Below are 25135 nucleotides of genomic sequence, written 5' to 3'. Positions count from 1 at the left end.
CAGCCCTGGACTCCACAAGTGCTGCAACAGCCCAGAACACAAACCAATGCACAGCCCTAACCTCATATCTCTGGGGAGGTGCCCAGGTGCTCACATGCCAAACTGGATGAGCAAGAGTTAGATCCCCTGACATTTATCAAGATGCATTCAGAGACCTGCACCCAAGCTAAACAACAGCAGCTCAGAGCTACTGAAGTCAGGTCTTGAGTAACTCAAAAGCAAAAGAAACAAAGCTATTCTGATTTAGATTGCTTCAATATTTAATTAGTACTGATTGTCCTTATAAGTCTCATAGATAAATAGCCAGAAACTGAACACTTAGGATTTTAAAATCTGGATGAAGTGGGGGGTGAGTGAAGTATTCCTACATTCTTTTTCTCCATACCATAATATCAACTGCTAAATTTGAGAATTCCTTGTCACTCACATGCAACATGTGTTCTCCTCATCCTCCCCATTTTATAATGGGATCTAAGATGACTTATCTGAATTATCCCACAATTGTAATTGAAAATCTCTCTGTTCTGTATGTGCATTTTGCAATGTGACTCCAAATTTCAATAGAATTGTCCATAATGCCTATTTCAGCTGATAAATGCAGTGCTCGGAGAAGAGGGAGTGGCAAAAAGACTGAGACTCACTGCTTTAGTACTGGGATCATGTCTTAAGGCTTAGATTGTCTTACATTTGGCAATATGAATGAAGTAAAAACCTGATTTTGTCACATTTTTCAGTGGCCAGAACTAACAGAGCAGATGAAATAGCAGCAATACAAAGCACCTCTGCAGTTTTGCAAGTGGAACTACTATTCACTTTGTGTCAGTAAAATGGGGTAAAACAGCCCCTAATCTGCCCATGGGTAAAAAGCAGGGAGGTGATACCAAATCACCTGCTCGATCTAATAGACCCTGAGAGGAAATTATATGAGTCTTATCTTGAACTCAGCTGAACCATAAAATGGGACTAAAGCAAACCTGAACAGAAGACAGATTCTGTAACTAAGCTGCTTGTTATGAAATTCTATTACAAAATTTCAATAGCAATTTCTGTGTCAATATTTTACAAAATAAAAGCAGCTAGAAAGAGACAAAAAAAATGCAACTCAATTGGGATCAGAGAGAGACAGCTACTGAAATAAGGTACTCTTTACTCATTCCTTTCTACAGCTCAATGTTTTTAATAAAGACTTTTTCACAAGTTAAGGATTTCAAAAATCAAGTTCTGGTATCTCATTAGCAGTAAATTTTTACTGATTACAATCCTACCAATTCTGGGAAAGAAAAAGATTTACACAGTTTTCAGAATCTCCTTGCACAAATATGTTTGAGGATCTCACATATGGGATACCCATGTATGGGTATAATGTCCTATTGGGGATCCAGTGGCAGATCACATGGACTAATAATGTCCTTTTTATTCTCCCATGCAGGCTAAATCTTGCAGGTTAGATTTCAGCAGGTGGGATTTTTAGATCAAGGATATACTAGGTCTCCTTCCACATAAAAAGTAGAGTTGGGGTTTTTTGATCAAAGGTTTATAGTGGCTTCCCTGCCTGCTGTCCTTATGCTATCCACCAAGCAATCTTATCTTCAAATGTGTTCAAGTGAAGATAACTTTGCATAAAGAGCTTAAATTAAATGAAGCTGTCTACTCCAATATATATATACACACATATATACATATATATATACATACACTGTATGACACACAGTTTTTATTTTTGGTTCATACTGTCGAAAAGAAAATCTCTTCTGATTCACCCAAATGAGAAGCAAAAGAATAAGCTAGTACAAACTCTGTCAATAAATACACAGTTTGAGAAATGGCATCCTAGTTCATAGCAGATTTATAGTTCTTATCTCAAGTTTCCAAAGTTCATCTGAATCTCCAATACAGGGAATTTCAATGTATCAGTAAATCTTTTAAGCCATGAAGAAAACTCACTCAAAGAAGCAATGTCCCTTATCAGTGGAAGAAGTGATAAATCTGGAATAATATATAATTCATGATGACACATATCAAGACATTACAGCAAACAAGACCTATTTATGGCATTGCTTTGCTAAGCATATTCCCTACAGAACGCTCTCTTTTCTTATTCTCAGCCAAACAACTGCTTTGACAATGCACATCTTTTCAGAGCTGGGTGAAAAAAGCAAATCTAATTCAGCACCCATTTCTCATGATAAAAAACTGGTTGCCCTCAGCCAGCAACATATAGAAGTAAATGAAAATTTAAATGCAGATCAAAAAGAAATGTGACATGGTATGGCTACTTTAAAAAATTCATGACCTCAGACATCAAACTATCCGTTGTCTAAAACATGCTAATATAAATGTTAAACTGGCCTTGGCCGGGGAACAGAGGTTTTGTATAGTTCCTTCACATCTTTTTCAGTCTATATTGTTTAATACAACCATGGATTCACAAGCTCTGTAGAAACAGAGTCTTCTCAAATCTGTGATATGGTTCATTGCCACCCTGAAATTCAGAATCTGAAAATACACTGCAAATTTTAGCTAGAACTTGCAACAACCTCGAGAACAAGGTCAACACCAGACAATTTTGGAAAGTGCATTAAATTTAGTGACTACAGATGACAGGACTGGCATAAAATATCACATGAGTCAGTATCACAATCCTTGAATAGTAAAAACAGCTTTTAAATTGTTTAAATATCACTCAACAAAACTACCAGGATGATGTAGAGTTTGAAAAGAGGCATATATATGGAAAAACAAGAGAAATATTTCCCTGCCAAGGCCGTTACTGGAACTCACCTTCAAATTAACAACCAAGTAACAAAACAACAAAAAACACACAAACAAACAAACAAGACACAAAATCCCAAAGTAGCTTTGCTAGTACAAACTTTTCCTTAAGAATCCACAGGAGAGACAATGCTCTCAAGACACAGAGCAGGGATGCATATATTTCCCTAGCCACCTCCACACCATCAGGCAATTAGCCAAATAATATACCTACAGAGGCTGGCAAATCAGGGTTAAACTAAGAAGAACCCAAAAGTTAGCACAGATGTTGCACACGAGTTTCACACTACTTAGCTAATTATGTTTTTTTCACTTATCTTTTTAAGTGAGTCATACAGCATATCATTTCAAATGTTAATATATTTGGCTTGAAGAGAGAAAACTATTCCAAACCTGGCTGTGCTGCAGTTGAAGGAGCACTGTGCTCTGAACAGCAGCAGCAGCAGATATGCTGTTTACAAAGTCTGTTCAGACCAACCTGTGAGCTACCAGGACATTAGAAAAATAGAGAGTACACTAGCAGACTGGACAAGATTACAGTTTAATGATATGACATTGTCTCCAATACATTTTTTTGAAAGACAAAAAGTGCCAGGGTGGGAGTAGACTGGTGAAACAAAGAAACAGACATGCAGGAAACAAGGCTTACAGCAAAGTCAAAGAATAAACCCAGTAATATATATATACTTGAATGAACACCACAGTAGTTATAATGAAGTCGTGCAAGTGCAATAATGTCTACAAATGGGAGTGGAACAATGTTATGCACACATACACTTCATATATACAGATGCACACACACAAATATACACTTGTTCATTGTACTTAGATTAAGAGCTTATTGAATTTGACAATGCTTCTCACCTCTTCTTCCCCCCTCCCCACAAAAAGTACATTAGAAGATGAATCCCCAAAGCCATGCTGCAAAGAAAAAAAGTAGGCTAGCAATTCCACATACCTTGAGCTATATCAGACTACCCCTGTGAAGGTGAATTTTCACCCATCTTCTTCCCAAAGACATATGCAAAGAATATCACAACCTCTTCCATTAGGAAAAAAAAATTATACTAGTCATTGGCAACTCCCTTTTGAGAGGAATGGAGGACCTGATGAGCCAGTCAGACCCAATCCATAGACAGGTGTATTTTACCTCCCTGGTGCCCAGGAAAGGGACATCACAATGAAACTTCCCAGCCAGGTATGGCCCATTGACTACTGGCTTTTCAGGCAGCAATGAGATCCAACAAGAAGTCTAAAGATAATCTAGAGGGACTTAAGGAGGAGAAGTTGTGTTCTCTACTGTGCTGGCAGTTGAAGGGAACAATGGGGCAAGAAACAAGAAAATCATGCAGATGAACACCTGGCTTTGAGACTGCAGCTACCAGCAGCATTTGGGGGAGGGGATCATGGTTCTGTTTGTACAGTAGCAAACCTGCTGGCAAGTGTTCGCTTGTCTCAAAGGGGAAAGAACAGCTCCATGTACCAGTACAGGCTGGGGGCCAACTTGCTGGAAAACAGCTCTGCAGAGAAGGACATGGAAGTCCTAGTGGACAACAAGTGTCCCTGAGCCAGCAGTGTGTCCTTGTGACCAAGGCCACTGGTATTCTGACATGCATTGCCAGAAGGTCAACCAACATGATCTTACCCCTCCAGATTAGCTCAGCTGATTAGAGCAGGGTGCTAATAACACCAAGGCTGTAGATTCAATCCCCTTAGGGGCCATTCACTTAAGAATGGCCATTCACTAAAGAGCTGGACTTGATGATCCTTGCAAGTACCTTTCAACTCAGAATATTCTGTGATCTCAAACTTCTCAGTCATAGTGAAGCCAGGTCTGGAGCGCTGTGTCCAGTTCTGGGCTCATCAGTATAGGAGAAACATGGAGCTCCTGAAGCATGTCCAGCAGAGGGCAACAAAGATAATTAAGGGACTGACGTCTCTCTCTTACTGGGACAGCTTGAAAGAGTTGGGCCTGTTCAGCCTTGAGAAGAGATGACTGAGATGGGGCCTCACCAACCCCTACAAGTACCTGAAGGGAGGATGTCAAGAGATGGAATCAGGCTCTTCTTTGGTGGTGCCAAGCAATAGGACAAGAGGCACCAGGCAGAAACTGATGGACAGCAAGTTCCACCTAAATATGAAGAGAAATTCCTTTACTGTGCAGTGGCCATACACTGGAACAGATTACTCAGAAAGATTGTGGAGTCTCCCTCAGTGGAGATATTCTAGGACTGTCTGGATACAATCCTGTGCCATGTGATTTAGAACGGCCCCACTTGAGCAGGAGGTTGAACCAGGTGACCCACAGTGGTCCCTTTCAACCTGACTTATTCTGTGATAATGTAAAACAGCTTAATTCACAAATCTGCATTCAACTGAACATCTCTGTCCCTTGATGCCCTGGGCTGTCTTGATTACCTTTACAGTGAGGAAACCAAAGGTTTGCAGCATCCACCATAATCCAACCCAGTTTCCCCTTAAACTTCATGAAAGCCTGATCATTTCTGGCAGGCTTGTTGTGAAACATCTCCTCTGACTAGCATGGCCCACATTGACTTTTTTCCAACAATAAATTAATAAAATTGAAAAATCTTTGTCATCTCAATAGGTCAACCTGCAGTTCTGGGGCACCATGAGAAGAACTTCAGCACAAAGTTTTAATCACCAACTGGTTTCCTGCATTTAAATTCAGTATACATAAACCAGGCACAGCTATTTGGTAATCCAAACTTGGCCTTTAATCAGTCAAGTGATCCTGTTTTCCATTTTTATAGTGGCCTTCCAGACAAAACATAAACACGATCCATTAGTAAGTATGGATCATTTAGGTTCTGTGATAATGGGGGTTGTATATAAAGCTAAGATGACGCTAAGACACATAGCAGTAATGAAATTGCCTACCTCATTCACAAACAGAAAAGCCTGTCAGTTAAGTATATCAGATAACTTCCACTAAAACAAATACATCTTGTGGTACAATGAGTATATCTCATCCCCTTCCATTCCCAGGTGTTCAGAGTTTTAAACTCACACAAAATGACCTTTATAACTTACTCTACTTCTGTCCATGAAGCATAGATCTTAAACTATAAAACCAAGGACCAGACCAGAAAAACATGTAAACCAGCTCATAACCATCCTTAGAGCAGAAGGGAAAGAATCTGCCACTTTCTCCAGCTAATCTTAATATGTGAAGGAGGAATTCACTTTATTTTCTTTTATTGTTCAACTAAGAAAAAGAAAGTGCTCCTGAATAAAATGTTTTCTATATTCAAGGTAGTTCATATCATAGTAGGAATTTTAAATATGAAACTATGCATTGGCATATTACAGAATAAAAGGAACCATAAAATAAGGAAGAAATATTCATCTGGCATCTATAGGAACAGAGGATCATGTAACAGATGGAAAGGGGAATCAGCTCCAAACACTGAATAACCTTGTCTGTCACCAGCCTCAGAGGCAAAACCTGCCATAATTAGAGGGTTCTGGATAGCAAAAAGAATGAGTGCACTAAGAAATAGAATATTAGTGGTAGCAATAATTTCAGTACAAAGACAACATCTGATTTTCTTTCTTAGAAGCATTATTCTATTATTATTCTTAGAGATTAAACATAGTCTGGAGAATCTCTTCAAAAATTACTTCTCTTCTTCAGAGAAAAAACAGCAAATACTCCCTTGACTTCCAGCAAGAGGAATGATTTCTTACATACATGGGTTTGTCTAGTTTATTCAGTATGCATCTATGGTTTGAAACTCTGGAGATCTTTATTTTATAAAGCAGTAAAATATCATTAAGAATGTTATTTAATGTCTTGCTTTAAAACAGAGTTTTCATAACTTTTGAGGTTATGACAACATTTTCAGAAAGTCCATGGAAAACTGGGAAGTGCTGGTAATTTCTGAGAGCTCTTATCACAATTTATAACAAAATATCATCCTTTCATTCAAGGCATCAGGAAAGAAAGGCTTGATGATAGGACATATGATGTTCTATCCAGTAGTGTTTTTTTTTAAATCCATATAGGTTTCATATGACAGTGATTTTACTGAGTTTCAAACTGATTGTATTCCCCATCTCTTCTCTCTCTCAAAAAAAAAAAAACAACTGAACACATAAGAACTTCAGAATAATTTGCTTAAAATAAAAGAACATCACCACTGAAATTGCAATGACAGACTTGAAATATAATCCTCTAAACCAGCTTAATTTTCAGTAAACCTTGTGCAGATGCTACATAGATGACACATTACTTACACAATCATAAAAATGATAAAAGGCCCACAGTGGAGGCATTCAAAGTAACAATAACAAGAGATCACCTTCACTAAAGACTAGGAGCGACTTTTCATTTTCAGACAGTTATTTACATGCAAGGAAATGAACTAAGAACTAAGCAAAAATGAAATAGTTATAAGTACCACACTAAAAATTGACAGAAATTCAAGCCATTTTCCTGTAGCTTCCCCAACATGGGATGCTTCTCTTTTTGATTTGCTTGTCCCTCTGATACGATAGAACTGCACTAATTCCAAATACCGAGGACTGGGAGGCCAATTGCAAATTACCAGACCTTGCAAATTAGCAAGTAAGCAAACAAACCCTATTAAAAAGCTCAGCCAAGGGTATCACAGCACATCATTTACTTTGCTCATTTGTTTTTCCGAAGTGCAATTTAGTCTCCTAACATACTACAGCATACCAGTGAGAGTAGTGGCCAGAAAAAGCATAAAAACCCCCACCATCATGTTCATTTATTATGTTTTTCAATCCTGTCCTCTCAGCCTGTTTGAAGAGCTAAGACTTTGCTCCCAGACACAATTCAGAAGAACAAAAATCACTGTGGCGCTACTACTGTGTGCTGGAATCTGCACATATGCTGCAGCTACACTGACTGTCTACATATGATTAAGGTGCCTTCCAGTCCACAAGAAGGTGTCAAGTTCCCTGTTCAACCAACAGCAATCAGTATTTGTCACAAACAATTATTTACAAATCAGAACTAACCACAAAGAGTTTAGACTAAACTATGTCAGTATAACATATCTGTTGCTTAATTCCGATGGTGACTATTAAAAGGTTGACTGCAGACAGTCTGTAGCAGAACAGACAGGACAGAGTCACGGTATTAATGGTTTAGCTGCACCTCTCCTGCTCTGATGGCAGCATAAACATGAAGGTAACTGGAAACACTCTTCTGCAAGCAGTCAGTAAAACTGCAGAGAGCTGAGGCAATGCCACAAGGGGGTTGCGAGAACTATCAAGCTTAAAGTTTTGCAAGGCTGGAGACATTTTCATAATATGGATATTGCATCAAGGATTTAATCTGTACATTTAATTCAGGTACATTTGTTCTTATTTTTTCCTGCCAGTTGTCTGCTGATTTTTATAGTAAGAAGCTCTGACATAGGGTACAATTTCCAGGTTGATGTGTGTGTCAGCAAAAAGGATTGCTCAGCTCTGACTGCAGGCAGCTAAGTACCCCTAGTGAGCTAATGTTTTAGCTGTATTAAGGCACAGCCATACCTCAAACCAAACAGGACCTACCTCAGATCCAGCAGGAGATCCCCAGCCCTCATGACCATTCATTTTTTGCAACTCAAGCACACATGAAAACCTTTTTTTTTTTTCCATTTCTTGAACCCTTAAACCTGCAAGTTTCTTGTTCCTCAGAAGCCCACAGCACTTCACAGCACTTCAACAGAAGTACTGTGTTTTCTTCTTAAAATGCACTCAGGAACTCTACCTGGACTTTAGTAAAGAAACAGTATTGAGCTAGACTTCCCACCTTGCCACAGCCCTCTGAACTGTGTTGTGTTTTCATGCAGCTGTCGGGGGAAACTACAGCCTCTGGGAACCATGATAATATAAATTGATATCATATCTATTTACTGTTTGCAACATTTAAAACACATAAATATGTATTTAAGTAAATCTAAACAGGGATTTCACTTCATAAAGGGGAAATTAAATTATAACCAGCAGCTTATGAACTTTGTGATCAGTAATAAGCAAATATGGCAGACATGCATTCCTGGAGAAAGTCTTAAAATTAACATGATTTCTTATTCCAATTTCATTGGGTCAGATCCTTGGCTGGCATAAGGTAATACAGCTGTAATTACCTAAATTAGTCTATGGAAATGGGCAAGGCTTCAGCTATTCCAGTGCCATAAGGGGTCCATTTAATGGTTTAAATCAGTTCTTTTTTATGATATCTGCCTGAGGAGGATATGCATTAATTCCTTCACTAAACCTAAATCTTATCCTCGAGTCTGACTTGCATGGAAGGGGTCCTGAAGTCCTGAAGTGAAACAAAAACCTTATGCTACTCTCCAGTTTGCAGAGTGCACTGCTCACAGCATTGAACACTCATAGCACAGAAGGCAAAAGAAGCAGCAAAGAATCCAAACCTAATCCTCTCTTTTCTCTCATAACGCTTCCTGTGTTACTCACACACCTTCTGCCAAGTCAGTCCTGAAGAAGGATGCCAGTCTGTCCCTAAAGGAGCCTGGACAGAAAGAAGCCTGAGTTCCTTGCAGCCCTCGAGCTGCCTGGCAGCCGTGGCTGCTCTGCGATTGCCCAGTCCCATCTCAGGGGCTGCCTGTGACAGACACTCCTGTTCAGCCACTTCTGCAAAGGTCCCAGGCTCTGCTGCACACCTGGACTTGCTTTGAGAGGTGGAAATTGATACTGTCTCGGAAGAAGCTCTGCAGCAAGGGGACATTCAGGATGTACAGAAGCTTTGAGCACCTCAGCACCACAGCCAAAGCAGGACAAATGGGGTGTGGAGAGCTCAGTTTTGTTCCGCTCATGCAGGAAACTGAGTCACGTTTAAGGAGTGGGGTGGTTTTATTTTTGGAGCAGATGCCAGGATTATAGTGCAGGTCCTGTCTCTATGCTAAAGCCTGACCTATGGGTCTACCTCTGCAGCAGTATATTCACCCAACATGATAACAATACTGAAGTCAACCAGGGAAAGTTTTTAAAATATATATTGGATTCCTGATATCCTTGAGGAAATTATTTTGACCTTATATTGCTGAAAGTTCTCCCGCAGTCATACTGACAGAGCTCCTTTGTGGCATATAAGTTTATTAGAAAAAAATGCCTGTTGCAGATTTTCTGATCAGAACCTAGTAATGCAAGTCAGAGGCTCTGTTCAGCTGATTCAGTGATAGCTCTCTTCAGTAGGGAGAAATTACTTTTGTGTAAGAAGCAATACCAAGCTTGTTTCAAACCTCAGCCTCTGGCAAATCTGTCATAGCAGGAGACATTCCCTGTTTCTTTGACAGATTGGCCTGAGGCTGAAAGTTAATCTAACATGTCAGAAAAAGTATACAGTAGGTAAAGAAAAAACCAAAGCTAACCCTCTCAGCATTTTACATCAGGGCATTTTTTAAACAAACACTCATTCATAGACAGTAAAATACTGCTCTGAGTCTTCAAATTAAAGGAAAATGAAGGCATTAAAATATGCTAACAATAAAAATATTAAGCTTACAGAATTAATGGAAGAGAATCTGTGACCTACACCAGGGATAAAAAAATACTACCACCAGCTGACATCCAAGACTGCATTTTTTGCTAATTACAGATCAACTTTCTCCTTTATCACTCTTGAGTACCAAATTAATAACTGGTTTCAATTATCATGATGCATAAAACCATTAATTTTGGCTACTACAACAATTAAAAATCCCACTTGCCAATACTATCAATGTGTAATTTTGTTTTGTCACTGTTTTATATATCCCTACAGTCAGCAGCCCAGTTTTTCTCTATTCTTTGTTGCTGATAAGGTCCATGAAGTTGCATAAAATAGCATTCTTAGAACTGCACAAACATGTAAACACACTGAAGCTTTTGCTTTAAACTCGACCTCACATCTTAAGAAAAGCTAATAGGATTGCTGCTGGCTGGTACTAATCATAGCCAAAGTAAGACAGAGCTACATTCTCTGTGGGAAATGTAGTTTTATCAGAAGCCTAAATATCTTGCAAGAATATATCAATAACTCCCTTGATGAATACTGAAGCAATAAAATTTATGTGATTTTTTTTCCCAGTGACAGGATTTTCAGTTGTACCAAATAAAGATTATACTTAAGATTTTACATTCATAAAATGAAAACACTGAACATCTCAAAAATTACTTTCCATCCTGTGAAAAACCTTATAGATGGGAGGAGAAGGTTGGAAAGAAGAGGGGTCTGACACCAAATGAAAACACATTTAGCATTGTGAGATTTTCCCAGGGGTTTGAATTTCCAGGCAGCCACATGCAAACCATTAAAACAGAATGAAATTCTGCTACTTATTGCTATTCTAAACATGTAAGGAAAATTTCATTAAAACTTCTCATGTTGCCAACTTTCTTAGGCAAACTAACGCTCCTGTTTCATCTGTAAAGTGTTTATATTAAATGGTGAACAGTGTGAGAAAAAAAGTTTGATACAGTTTAATCTCTGTAGCACTTTCACAAGCTGAAAAGAATACAAGGAATGAAGCAACTCACCAACCAGTCTAAAAGTTGTGTTAAGGCTCTGAATGCCCATTTTTGGCATCACCTGAAGCATTACTTTCCACTTTTCATGTCTTTAATGTCCTATTTCAATACCATGACAGTTTTTTTCCTAATCCAATAATGCCAAAATAAGGGCAATTGTTGAATCGAAGCCTGTTTTGCACCAGACATCATTTGACAGTGTTGGGTTATTTTCTATTTCCCCATGCTCTGCAGTGGAAGGAGCAGTGGGAGCTCACAGCCCACATCTCCAGCTCTGCTGGGCACTCCCAAACTCGCACAGATGGGCACAGCACAGTTCAGGTGTCGCTCCCTCGCTCAGCACAGATCACCACAGCAGGCACGGGCTGTGTCTGGAAGCAGGCAGCAGAGCCAGGCCAAGAGAGGAAGCTGCCACAAATGCAAGTGGCAGCAGGAAATACAGGGAGCATCAAGAAGGGAAGGCACCATCCCAAGCCCCTTTACTGCTTTGTCCACCCTCGCACCGCCTGGTTTGGTGGCACTCCAGTTCCTACTGATCTTGCGTGACAGAATGGCTTCTTGCCCCACCAGCTGGCCCTGCTCCTTAGTCCTAAGTTAAGGAAGAACTAGAAAATCAAGGAAGTGATTGAGAGGCTCAGGCAAGATGCCCCAGAAACAGGGAATCAGCAGTGTGTACCAGCATTCTGCTGCAGGGCACCTTCTCTCCCAGCCAGGCCTATTGACCACAGCAACCTCTGTCCTGCCACCCTCTCCTAGGGATTCTGCAACAGTGGATCGATCGGGCACCTACCACTATGTTTACAAGACCCAAATAAGGAAAACAGGAAAAGGAGAAAGGAAGTGAAAAATGTTTCAGAACCAGTCTTAATAATTTCTACAATTACTAAAAAAATCCTAATTTAAATTAGTTACAAATTCTGTTTCAGTGCATCTTTTGTATCTGAAAGGATGACTTATTGGTTGAAAACAAAGTACAAAGCATTGTTCTTTTAAAAACATATGTTTTGAAAAATTGAGCAGGCTCATATTAATCTGATGGCAGCTTTCCAGCCTGATAGATTCATAATGGCATCTTGGCTTTTCAAGAGTCCTTCTTTCAGTCCATCAGAGAGTATAAATGTGCAATTGCATGTGAACTACGAGCCTTGATGAGGAGGTTCCACATCATGTCCTGCTAGCAAGCTGATTCTCCTAACAAATGTACCAATCTTCATCCTTACCATTATGTTTTTTCAAGGGAGTATTTGTGACAGCAGACATGAAGAATCAATTTTGCTTTTTTGTGTATTTTGTTCCCTCCACAATTCTGGGAGAAGCTACAACAACAAAGAAAAAAACATGACATTTCATCTTCAGATTAAAAAAAAGAGAAATACAAATATTAAGAGCTACCCATAACAGTCCTGGAATGAGTTCCATTTGCATACAATGTGAAACAATTTCCACAAGTCTAAGTCCAAGCTGTAAGAGACAAAACTTCAGACTTTAATAGTATGAAACAAGTTCAGTTCCTCTTTTACAGTGAGTTCTCTTGTGGTACATTTGTAGCACTGCTCTGACAGATGATTTGAATGAGCCTATATCATAACAATTAGGGATTTCTCAAACTTCATTTCATACAACTGTTTTAAATAATCACTGAATATTTCATATTCTGAGCACGACAGCCACAAAATTTGACAGTCATCAACAAGCAATAGAATCATATTGTCAGCTAATCATCACTGCTAATTTTAGATCACACCAATGAAAATACAAGTACAAATCATATGGAGTGGACCAGACACATTACACCAGGCTGAAGTTTTTGCTGCTCTGCACATGTATCCCCATTGCAGTACACTTCAGAGATCTAGGTGGAAACACTGCAGGGACTGGCATGAAAGGTGTGTGAAGTACAGAGGTTTGGTTTCATGAAAACTTCTGAGCTTTCTTCAGCTTTCTGCATAGTTTTAATAGAAATTCATGAAACAACTTCCCATAAAATTATTACAAATCAATCTAAATGTCTGGTTTTCACTATGGTTATATGCTGTACATGCAGAAAAAGAGCTTAAAAAATGAAAAGCTGCTTTCAATTTAGAAGGAGAAAAAAAAAAGTCATTTTCTATCTATCCTCAAACAGTAAAATGAAATTACCTCACCAGAAGTTCTCATTTTTTTCAAAGCCAACATCCCTAATCAACCTAATTGGGCAAGATATTCTGGTTCATACAAAGTACTTACTCCCAAAAAACAGGCTTCTATCAGAGTTGGGACTAGCATTGACAGGCCTGCTGCTCCCCAGAAAGAATGGCTGATGCACTATGCTCATGAACACTGAGGCTGGTGGTCACTGAAAGATTACTTGAGCTACATAAACCCAAATGACCAAAATGAAATTGAAACAAGACCCTTCATCTAGAAGTTCAGTCCAGACATGATTGTTTGCTGTGCAGCCCTTCTGCCACCCTGGAAGTTTCCAACCACTGCATCAGAGGGAAAGAAGTTGTTGGCCAGGGATACACACAGTATTCACAAATGCAGTAACACAAGAGAGTCTCTCAAAAAATAACTATCAAATAGAACGTCAAAAGCCTAGTATTTTTAAACCCTAATCTTCTATTTAGGAATGGACTACAGGCTCTGGTATTTTATGAAACGGTTGTTATCACTTTACACATCAGACACACACATACAATCTGCATCCCATTTCCTCACATGAGCCAAAGGGACCAAAATAAACTTCACCAAAGTCCTTGTCCTTTCATTCAAATATACCAGCTCCACAGACTGCTTCAGCTGCAGAAGTCAGACTGGCATCAGCAGAAGAAAAAAATATTTTCCCTCGGGATATTGTTCCCAAACACTCCCAGCAAAAATATTTTTCTTCTAAAGGCTTCCTTTTGGGATGAAAAAAGTCCAAGGATTTGTCCTTTGCAGACTGGCATTTACAGCAAGAGCAGACGAGCTCATATGAGGAGTCCTTTGATTCCAGAACAGTTGCAGTGCTGTCAGCACAGTACATGTGACTTCGCATGTGTATGAATAAGAAGGGAGCAACAGATGAGAAGGGGAGATCACTGCAATAGGGAAAGGATCCAGTTTCTAGTCTGAATGCACAGAAGGTGTCACAGTGCAACTTGCCCTCTGTCTCAACACTTCTTGATTTTGGTTTCTAACATCACAGGCTAAATCAATTTCCCCCTTCTGGACCAGACCTGGAAGAAATGCTTAAGTAAAATGTCTTTGTCATAAAGGATATTACTCCCCTGCAGTGCCAGATGGGTCTACAGACGTGCAATTCATCCAATATTGGGAGGTGAATATGGGGTTAGAAAAACCATTTTCTCACTACTCTCTTAAGCCTTTTTTGCTTTTGCTATCCCAAGCTGTGGTTCATGGTTTCAGGCTTTTCCCATACTGCAAGATTTAAAATCCTGACCAAGTATACAGGGTAGGAAGGAAGGAACAACACATGCTGAAGAATACTAACCTAAATTACCTTTCAATATCAAATCATTAAATACAGCCACTTTGCAAACACTCTCATTCCGAAGTAAAATATTCACATACTTGTGAAGGGAACTTGATCAAATTTTAACCACTTTAATTCTGAGTAAGTAACGAGCTAGAGTTGCATGAACTGAGCAGTCCATAACAAGCAGCTGACAAGCTGGTGACAGAGTATCCAGAGGAAATGAGGGAGATTTTGCAATACAGGGGGGAAGTCTTTGTTCAGAACACGGTATGGATCCACATACAAGGGGTCTGCACCACACAGAATCTGCTCAGAGGAACCTCTCAGCTTTAGGGTCACAGCCTCTAGAGAGAGCACAGCAGGTTCTGACTGCAAACTGTCCCTAAGACTCTGAAGGGGGCTGAACAGAGAGCAGGTGTCATTTCATCCATGTATGGGGTGCAGGAGCAGAGTGGGATTGCATGGGTTAAACCAACCAACATTACTGATTTGTGACTCAGTCTTCAAGGTACATAGCTTTTAGCCTCCCATTCAGGCAATTTAGAAAGAGAGAGGGAGTTTGCAGAACCTCACAACAGTTAGGAACATGCCATTTAAGAACACATTTCTGATTAATTGTGACCTTTTCCTTAGCTGCACAATTCCCTCACTATGAGGCTTTGAGACCCATTTAAAAATTTTCCTAACAGAACAGCCTGTAGTATAATCTCTACCAAATCCAAGATGAAAACTGAATTTATGTTTGAATAACACAAGTACATTTTTAGGCATAAGAGAGGCAAGGCTTAGTTACATATCACTGCAAAACAATGGTGGAATGAAGTGAAATAATTATATCCATCACCCCTGAGCCATCTGAGCTGTTTTCAGAAATGGATACCAGCAGAAGAACAAGTATTTCTCTGAACTTTTTAGCCACTGATAGCTAATCTCTTGTTTCCTGTCTTTTCTCCCCCTCATTCTCTCAAATCTGGACTTCAGAGAATGCACATTAATCATTTAACAGACCTCAGTGCTGTTTTCTCCCACACCATTTTAAAATAATAGCATATCAAGAACTTAAAAAGAAATTTTGTACAGTAAAAAATTACCTTTACGTTCTATTGCTACAAGAATTTCTGTCCCATTCAGAATTTCTTTTCAAATATTAAAATATTTGATACAGTATTAGAGATTATTTGAGAAAATAACACATTTGTGAAATGTTGCCAATTCAGCAGGTGTTTTGAAACAAAATACAGTAAGTGTTCCTAAGTAAATTATCATTTGTCTATAGTACTCAGTATGAAGAACTGCAGAGGGAATATTCCATCCATCCAAGAGAAAACTGACTGGAATTTACAGTTATTGAGCTCAATACCAAACAGCTTCCATTTAAAACAAACCAACCCCAGCACATACAACACAAAAGCTTTAAAGCTGTTTTCCCCCGTTTGGGTATTGGAGTCTGACCACAGAGCAATTCTAGGCTTTTCAGACTCAGTGAAACCTTGTAACAGACTGTTCCCTCAAACATCCACAACTACCATGTAGGTAACTAACTGCACTGGTAGCACTTTGGCCTTGTGTCCAACCTTACAAAATAAACTTGTCCTTATGTCTCCTGTAAATACTAATTCACATTCTGCAGGCAACAGAATCCAAACAAGATAATTCTGTAATAGACAACTCACCAAGATTGCACATACTTTCAAAGCAAGATTTTGAGAATATAATGGTCTTCTTGACAGATTTAAACGTATCAACAGCCATTACAACTTTTATTACAAGCAATAACAAATAAAGCAAAATAAAGCAAAAGAGTTACTTACCAAAACTAATGACTGCTTCAGCATTAAAAAATTAATTACCTTTAGGACCAAGAAAGGGTATTAAGCAAGTTCTGGCACGTATCCACTGCATTGGCCAAATGGGAATTAGCAACACTAAGTCACCCACAGCCAAAGTAGAATTTTTTTCCAAGAGGTAAAACCCACCATTTAAACAAACTGCCATCACATTTTAGGTAAGAATACTGCTGCTGCTATTTCTGCCATGAGTTTTTAGTCAGTTCTTAGCCACTTCTATCCATAAGGAATCAATAAGATGATAGCAAGCTATGCTTTCCTGGACATGTAATTAACAAAGCCCTGGTCCATCTCAGTCACAAATACAGATTGTACAGAACAGAATGTGTGTGAGAGAGAGGGAGGGAGAGAATTAATTATAAATGCATCTAATTTGGCTATAATACATGCTGCACATGTGGACTGAGAAGAGTCCATGGCCCACAGTGTGTAAACTGTCGCCAAATTGCATTTTGCTAATATTTCATATCTGTAGCCAGCAAATTAAGCCAGCCAAAGTGCCTCCTGCCCAGGTAGCTATGCTGACTGTGTTTAGATATCAGTTAGATAGCTACAACTTTGTTTTGCTTAATATGGTTTCTCTTAAAATTTCGACAGCTGGCTGAATGCTCTAGCAGCTTTTAGTCAAATTATTGCAAGGTTTCAATTTTCATCTTAAACCCTGCAGAAAGGAATGTAATCATATTATGCTAATAAATAACCAGTGCTTTCAAGGTCAACAGAGGAAAGAGATCATAAAAGTGTATAAATCAAAAATATAAAGAAAAGTCTTAAGCAGACAAGTTCTAATTTATTTCACATTGATGCTTCACACTGGTGGTCAAATAAATGCTCTTTTGCTTTCATTTTTGCCATTCATTTTGATATTCTGAGATATTGTCACCAGCAGGAGGAGAACATTAGTTGTGATGGAACATTTGCTTTCTGAGAGCTCTTAAATTTGCCAAATGTCCTCACTGCATATTTGGGATGACAATGGCAGAGATATACCTGAAGCAGACAGAAACCTCAGAAAAACATCATCTGTTTCATATGCACAACCTTACAGGCTACTCAAACAAGTGAATTTCCTGAGAACAAAATATTTAAGAGTATCTGGCTGTGACTGTTTCTGTCTCAGAGTATTATGGTATTAAGTATAATTTACACATATAGGTAAATTGCTAGATCCACAATGACGTAGCAACTTAAGTATTTTATTACCAGAGTAGATTATGTCCCTTCAGAACTTGATCCAAAATCAGTTGCAAACACACAGGACCTATCACTTCAGTTAGGGGCAGAATAATTAAAATGTTGATAAGCACAACTGCTGATTAATAGCCATTCCTCTTGCACCTAAGATTTGTCTGCATTTGGATATGACTCCAAAGCATGTGGATTTCTCTTGACAGCTTTGAGATTAGGAACTAAAAGGTCACCAGGATTTAGTTTGTAAAAATTTCTCTTTCAATATTCTAATTATATATCATATTCAGTGCAACAAGAGAAAATCAAAATAAAGTAATCAAATGCATGAATGTTGTAATTATATTTTTGCCTGTATCTATATAGATACATCTATCATCATCAACACCAGTATGGAACTAATAACATAAGTTTTTCCTTACAAGTGTTAACAAAATTAATTATCATTTGCACACTGTATTCGCATGTGCTCCAATAGGGAACACAGAATAAGGCAACATGTGACAGAAGCAAGCTCTAGGGAGACAGGGTCACTCCATTAATAAATCCACACGGACTGCAACAGATGCCATCTCCTGTCTCAGCTATCAGAAAACACTCGAGCATTTGCTCCTGTTTTGTTTCCCATGTACAGCATAATCAAGAAAATGATTTCTCAAGTAACACTAATCTTTAGAACGTTATGATTTTTTTACTCCTACACAGAATATTGACACTGTCTTTGTTTTAAAGGCTATAGATATGAGAGGAACTTGCTAAACTCATCCTTCCAGCACTAGTAAAGACAGCAATGTGCATCTGTTTATCACACTGCTCTCTGTGCTTTGTAGGGTCAGTGTCTCCAGACAGCTGTGAAGTATCCACCTGCAGACACAAACAGACACAGCACAGACCCGTGCAGCACTTGTGGAACAAAACACACAAGGAAACAGTGGGCTGAGCTACTGAAAGGCAAGGGGTAAACCAATCTGCTCCAGATTAAACACAATAATTCATGTGCCTGGAGCAAACACCAAGTGGCTACCGCACAGCACTGCTGCAGACACTCACTTCCCACCAAGCGAAGGCCACTAATAGCACAAACCCCAGAAATCACTGTGGATGTAGAACAGCCACAAAGAGCAGTAGGAATTATTTTTCATTCCCCTCCAAGTCATCACAAATCTTCAATACAGAAAATTATTTCCATTTTATGAAAATCCAAGTACACTAAATAACAGTTACAGAAACATTCACCATATACTGTTGCTTTACCTGTTGGAAGTCTCTACTCACACCCCTGGATTTTAAAGACATGCTTGGCATGACTGCTCAACCAGATTTGGCTGAAGATCTTAACAGGCTCATTCTGCATGAGTACCAGCTGAAGAGAAATTGCAGCCACAGCACTCAGCCAAGCATGTCGTGCCCATCACACAGAGCTTGCTGTGTTAAACCAGACAAGACTGCAATAACCTTGGGCTTTTAAGACAACAAATACTAATCACCAGCTGACACCAGCAAGTCCTGCATTCTACTGAAGAGTTTTCATTTTTGTACATGTCACCTCAAAAATCATCATATTTTTAATTGCTTCAAACACTGCAGTGATGGTGTCAAGGATTCTTATCTTGAACTTGTAAATCACTGGTCTCGCTATGAAATAACATCACAAGGAAATGTTGCTAACCATGGCTAAACAGTACCCACAGTACACCTGTCAGACAGAAAAATAATTTCATTTTTTATATGGAGGAAGAACCAATTTATTGAGGGGGAAAAAGTAAACTGTAGAGCTTTATTGCTTCCATAATCATTTTCTGTTATCTGATTCTTTCCTGACTGACTGCACACACAACTGCCTATAAACATCAATGGGAAGTACATAATGACAACTTGGGGAGGGGAGAAACAACCTTCACCAATCTTCCCAACAGCTTTTAGAATTACCCTCTTCTCTCTCAGTTTTGGGTAATATATGTGGACATAAGTGATCTGAAAAACAGCTGTAGCCTTTAAACTCTCAGTGTAAGCTGGTATACAAACAAAAAAATCCCAGTCCAAAAGAAGCAAATAAAGTAACATCAAAAAAAGAGTAAAAAAGCAGAAATGAATGAGGATATTTGGCCTCTGTTGGACAGATGCTCAGAGTGTCAGGCACTAGCTATGCAATCTAAAAACATGTATGGGACACTGATTCTAACTGCTCAGAGGTGATACACAGGGGAATCCACATCACTCAAAAATTATTCCCCAGTAGGTATCATTTCAGATTGAGAACACAGCCACTATAAACCTCTTTCAGAAATGGCGCTCTCTATTATTTCTCAGTTCTGATACAAATTACATTGTTTTCTATCCTCATGGCTGATGTGGGTTTTACATGGGTCCAATGCTTCACAAGATGTGACAAATTGGGAAATAGCTGTATCACTTTATGAACATTTTGCATAGCTCATCTTGACTGTTTGAGACAAATAGGTTTCTGTAGGTAAGATCAAAGAGGAGTGTAGGAGGAATCTGACAGAAAAGAAAAACTATGAGCTAGATAAGGAGCAACCCAACAAACATTCAAGCTACAAGAGAGAAGCTATTAGCTCTGAAGAGACAATCTGCCTGCAGCCAGCAGTTACGTGTTTTTTCCAGAGCTAAGGGAAGAGATACAAGATAAATAAGTAAACAAACATATTGGTCCATTGAAGAAAGGGATGAGCAGGGCCAATACATTGACACTTTCAAAGGATGCAATTCCTAATTACCTAATGCAATAACCACTTCATGCCTCCCTTGGCACAGAGGCAACATGATCATTTCTACCTGATCCACAGGATCAGCCAAACACAAATGCTAGAAACCCAACTGCATTGAGTCCTTTTCAATGCAGTGCAGGTTGATGATGCTCAGGATGATCAAATGTTTAGTCATTTTCATTGTATTCAAGCTTTCATAATACAAATTTTGTAAAATAAAGTGTACTTTTTTCACCAAAAAAAAAAAAAAAAATTCTATTGGAATACACCTTGCCATGTGCCTTCCTTACCATGCTTTTTGCTGCTGGGCCAAATGCCAGAACAGATCTGTTTTCCAGATTCCAATCTTGGTTTTCTCTGGATGAATACTGGAATGAGCAGGCTGACAAAGGACGGTGCAGTTAAGCCCTCTTTAGGAGAAACAAAGGTCAAAACATGGCATGGTAGCTAGTTTCCTGCTCCACCAGCCTTAGTAGGAACACTATAACATGTTCTGCATAGGTAACAGTTGCATTTTATATCTACACACACATTTGCAAGTGCTGTCCCAGTAATACTGTGAACAGGACATGGGGCTCCTCTCAGTGAACCGTGCTTTGAAAGTTGTCTTCTCTGAACAGCTGGAGGATTGCTGCTCTCCCAGTCCTCAAACAGGCCATAAAACAAAAGACTCACTGACAGCCTGGAAAAAACTCTGCTGCAGTACTTCACAACAGAGACAGTTTCTTCCAAGCCATTTCCAGTTCCATGTTTCAGAAGATTTTTATGCTGTCAACTTAATAATGCAATAAAAGGCAGAAGTAAGCTTTAGTTATAAGTATCAAAATATAAAATTCTACCACAGATAGTGCTGGGAAGATAAAGTCTCTTCTCACAGACTAGAAGTGACAGCTTTGCATTAGAAAGCAGCAGTAGAGATTCAAAAGCTCCAGGAAAACCTGTAGTAAAGGCACCAAAAATCAAAGTGCAGCTGCTCTTTTTACTGTTTAAATCATTATATATTAGCAACAAATCTTGTTGTTGGCCAACACTCAGAAATGGCATATGGCCAATAAAAGGTTCAGTGGAGTTTTCCATCTGTCACTGGAATCAGCTACGGCTCCAGCTCATACATAGTAAGTTTAGTGTCATAATTATTTGTGTACTAGATGTCAACCACTCAGTCTAACATAATCATTTGACTACACAATTTGCTAAATATACTGCCCAAGCAAAATGCACCATAACCACAGAACTGCAGCTCAAGAGAAGCATTTAAGGGGTGTAAGACCAGCACTAACCAGAGATAAGCCTGCATGCAGAGGGGGCTGGCTTGCCAAAATGGGCTATGCAAATCCAAACATAACAATGCTGTGTATCAAGGACAGTAGGAGGCACCATGTTCTTACTAAAATCCAAACACCAGAGAGAAACCGAGTCAAGGAGTGGATGAGTGAAAGTGGACACAACAGGTTTTTTTGTAGCTCTGCTTGTTCCTTACATATTCTAAGCATATGGATTTACTTTGCTGTCTTCACAGTCTTGCCAGCACAAGAAGGCTGACAGGCTAAGCTTTAAACTATTTTGTTTCAGTGTAGGTTCAGGAAATACCTTAGTAAGAGTATTGTCTGAGTTTTTTTTAATTCCTTCTACAGCGTTTTCCATTAGTTTTTAACAGTTATGGAATGACATTTTTTTCTCCTTCTCCCTATAGCACTCCAATGCTATGGATCCTTCACTGATAGCTCTTTAGGGCTGTATTTAGATCTGGATTTTCCAGACACTGGGATTTGTATTTCCATCAGACAAGGGTCACAGTCTGCTTGGTCCCAGATCTGAGTGCTGGCACAGGCAGATTTCTATTTTTTTAGTTCAGACAGAACTGTAATCTGTAATCCCAAATGCAGAGCTTTAACAAAGTGGGGGACGTGGGAGTGGGGAGAGAGGGGGAAGTGTTCTAACCTGTGCTGGAAGTCAAAAGCAAAAAGATTTTTGTTTATGCAAGTTTTCAACTGCACTCTCTCTTCCCTAAGCTCTGCATCTGCTCCAAGAGGACTGCCAAAGAACTTTAGAGCTACTGGATCTGACCTGTGGCTGGCTTTTAACATTTAGAACCTGAGAGTATGGTAAATAAGGATGTAGGAATTCACTGAAACCTTTTAGAATATTTAGTAGTCCCTTTGTGGTTTGGTCAGAATTGGCATAACTTCACAGCAGTAAGCTGATTTACACAGAAATGGCCTCATGGCACTAACAGATGCTAACAGCCCACAAGAATTTTTTGCTGCAAAAAAGGTCTTATCCATAGTGTTGGTTTGCTCCAAACAGGGTGGAGAGTAGAAACATATTAAGAAAAAAACAAAAAAAATTACAAAAAAAACCCCACCTCAAATAATGAGAATAACTTAAATGCTCAATTCAGTTACTGAAACATTAGTTATCTTCATCAGAAGTGGAACCTCTGAGTAACCAAGACACTCTATGAGGCTAGCAGCCATAGCAAGACCTATTTCAGAGCAGGAGGGGGAAAGCTGAGAATACTCTTGAGCATCCAAAGGTCAAATATCCACAATTGTGGAACCAGACTGGTGTTTATAACATTTTCAAGTTCTTGGACAGCAGAAAATCCCATTAGGCAAATTCAGTATTCAGTATCTCAGGGATGGTTGAATTGAATATTTTTAAAGTCTGTTAATGTTTGCATAATTTTCTCTATTGCTTCAACATTGAAAGAATATTTAAATTAGTGCTTGGAAAAAAAGTGTTTTCAAGAAGAGATTTTAAAAGCCTGAAGTCCTGTATTTCCATTTTTTGTCCTGTCTTAAAGTTTAGGGATTGCACTAGGTATCTTACCAAAAGCATCAACTCATTAGACAGGAGATAAATAAAACCCTCCCCAGAGAATCAAAATAAGTACCATACAATTTTTTTTAAAAAAGAGAAATCAGTTTCTTCTAACTGGAAAATGACTAGTTCTGGTTCCAAGATCAGTTCACAGGAAAAAATCCAAGCATCCATTTAAAGCCATTCCTTATTCCAAGCGATTCTGACTTGACTCTTGTGGGCATAAACACCAGAAGAGCACAATGAGGCTTCACAGAGTCTTAACTCAGCCCAAGTTATTAAAACACTAAAAAAATCAAGATGTATTTCCAGACAAAATTGTGGAGTCAGTTCACAAAACTAAAGCTCCTCTTCAAAGAAATGGGAAAAAATTGCAGGAAAAAGACAGTTCGTTTAACTACAAATTTCTCAGTATGGCAGGTGAAATCCAGCAGCAACAGATTTAAGAAAGCAAAATATTAGCTCAACATTTACAAAAACCTCTGAGCCAGCTGTTCTTATTCAAATTGAGAGAAGAGGGTCAGGAGTGGGTATAACAAGAAAGAGCCAAAACATCTGATAGCAGATCCATTGGATTCATGCAGTTGTTACTAACAGAGTATCTATTCAATTTCTAGCCAATTTGCTTATATCCCCACCATTTTTAATCACAGCTGGTGGCTTTCAGCCAGTTATGCTGATTCAGCTATTCATCCAGGCAAACTCCAGCTGAGAAATCTTTGGCAATGGATGGGAACATTCAAAAGTCATCCAGGAAAAGGTAAGTCAAAGTTGTTTGTAAAAGCTTATTATGAGTAAACTAGTCAGTACTGAAACAGCTTTATTGGACAGCAGAAAGAGAACACCAGTGGGAGACCTGGCTTTCCATGCCCTGCTTACAAGGAAAATGGTCAATGAAAGAAGTTATATAAACTTGCATATACTTTGTGCATTGTCTCCATGGTTGTTGATTATGTTTATCAGTGACAAATTACTACAATGAAATGATGTTTCTAGTGGCCAAGGAACAGATGCATAAGCTAGAAGCTTTTAGATTTCATGAAATGTGAGAATATGAGACTTCCATTTTAGCAACAGAAGGACATAATAATTGTTGTATCCTGAGGGAAAAAGTTTCAGCTCTATCACATCAGTTCTTCTGTCAGCAGAACACGATTCTTGTGAAAGATACAGTATTATCTATACATTCTGTGCTAGCAATTAAGGCATCAATATGTTCATCTTTCTAAGGTCTGATAGAAATTTAAAAGTTGCCTTAGAACATTGAAAACATTATGCTCCAGCATATACAGCAATGAGAGAATTACTATTAAATGCAGGAGGTTTTAAATATTCTCCATTTCACAGTGGAGGTTTTTTTAAGTCAGCATTGTAAAGGAATCAGTAGTAACTCAGCAGAAGTTTATGCCAGCTTTAGAAACACTCAGTCCTTTGACAAAACCCAAACTGCATTTCTGGTGATATCTCATGAGGAAGCAGAGAGGGACTGCACCAAAGCTCTCTAAAGAGAAACACTCTCAGAGATTGCAATAATTCTATCTTTTAGTTGTCTGCACAGCTCAGTTGGAGCAGTAATAGCTCTGTCATCTCCTCTGCAGAAGCACAGAATTGATTTTGTTCCTTTGTCCTCATGTAAAGATTACAGCATTTCCAGAGGAAAGGCAGGCATCTGCACATATGTAGAACTGGTATATTACTCTGGATATAATTTACGTGAACTCTACCCAAAATATTAACTGGGAAAATTGATTTACCAAGAAGTTACAGCTGAATTTCAGCCAGTTTTCATAAACTCCAGATTGACA

At 38.8% G+C, this 25135-nt stretch overlaps 1 protein-coding gene across 1 annotated transcript in view; it reads right to left on the bottom strand.

Annotated features, from left to right (window-relative positions):
* LOC147650699 (uncharacterized) overlaps positions 1 to 25135 on the bottom strand; it is a 121120-nt gene that overhangs the window by 89155 nt on the left and 6830 nt on the right. The gene's annotated exons all lie outside the window — the stretch shown is intronic.

This window comes from Cyanistes caeruleus, chromosome 13, assembly GCF_971803275.1.
Source record: "Cyanistes caeruleus chromosome 13, bCyaCae1.hap1.1, whole genome shotgun sequence".
Classification (NCBI taxonomy): domain Eukaryota; kingdom Metazoa; phylum Chordata; class Aves; order Passeriformes; family Paridae; genus Cyanistes; species Cyanistes caeruleus.
The sequence above is the reverse complement of the archived record's forward strand: the minus strand, read 5'-3'. Positions and strand labels throughout refer to the sequence as shown.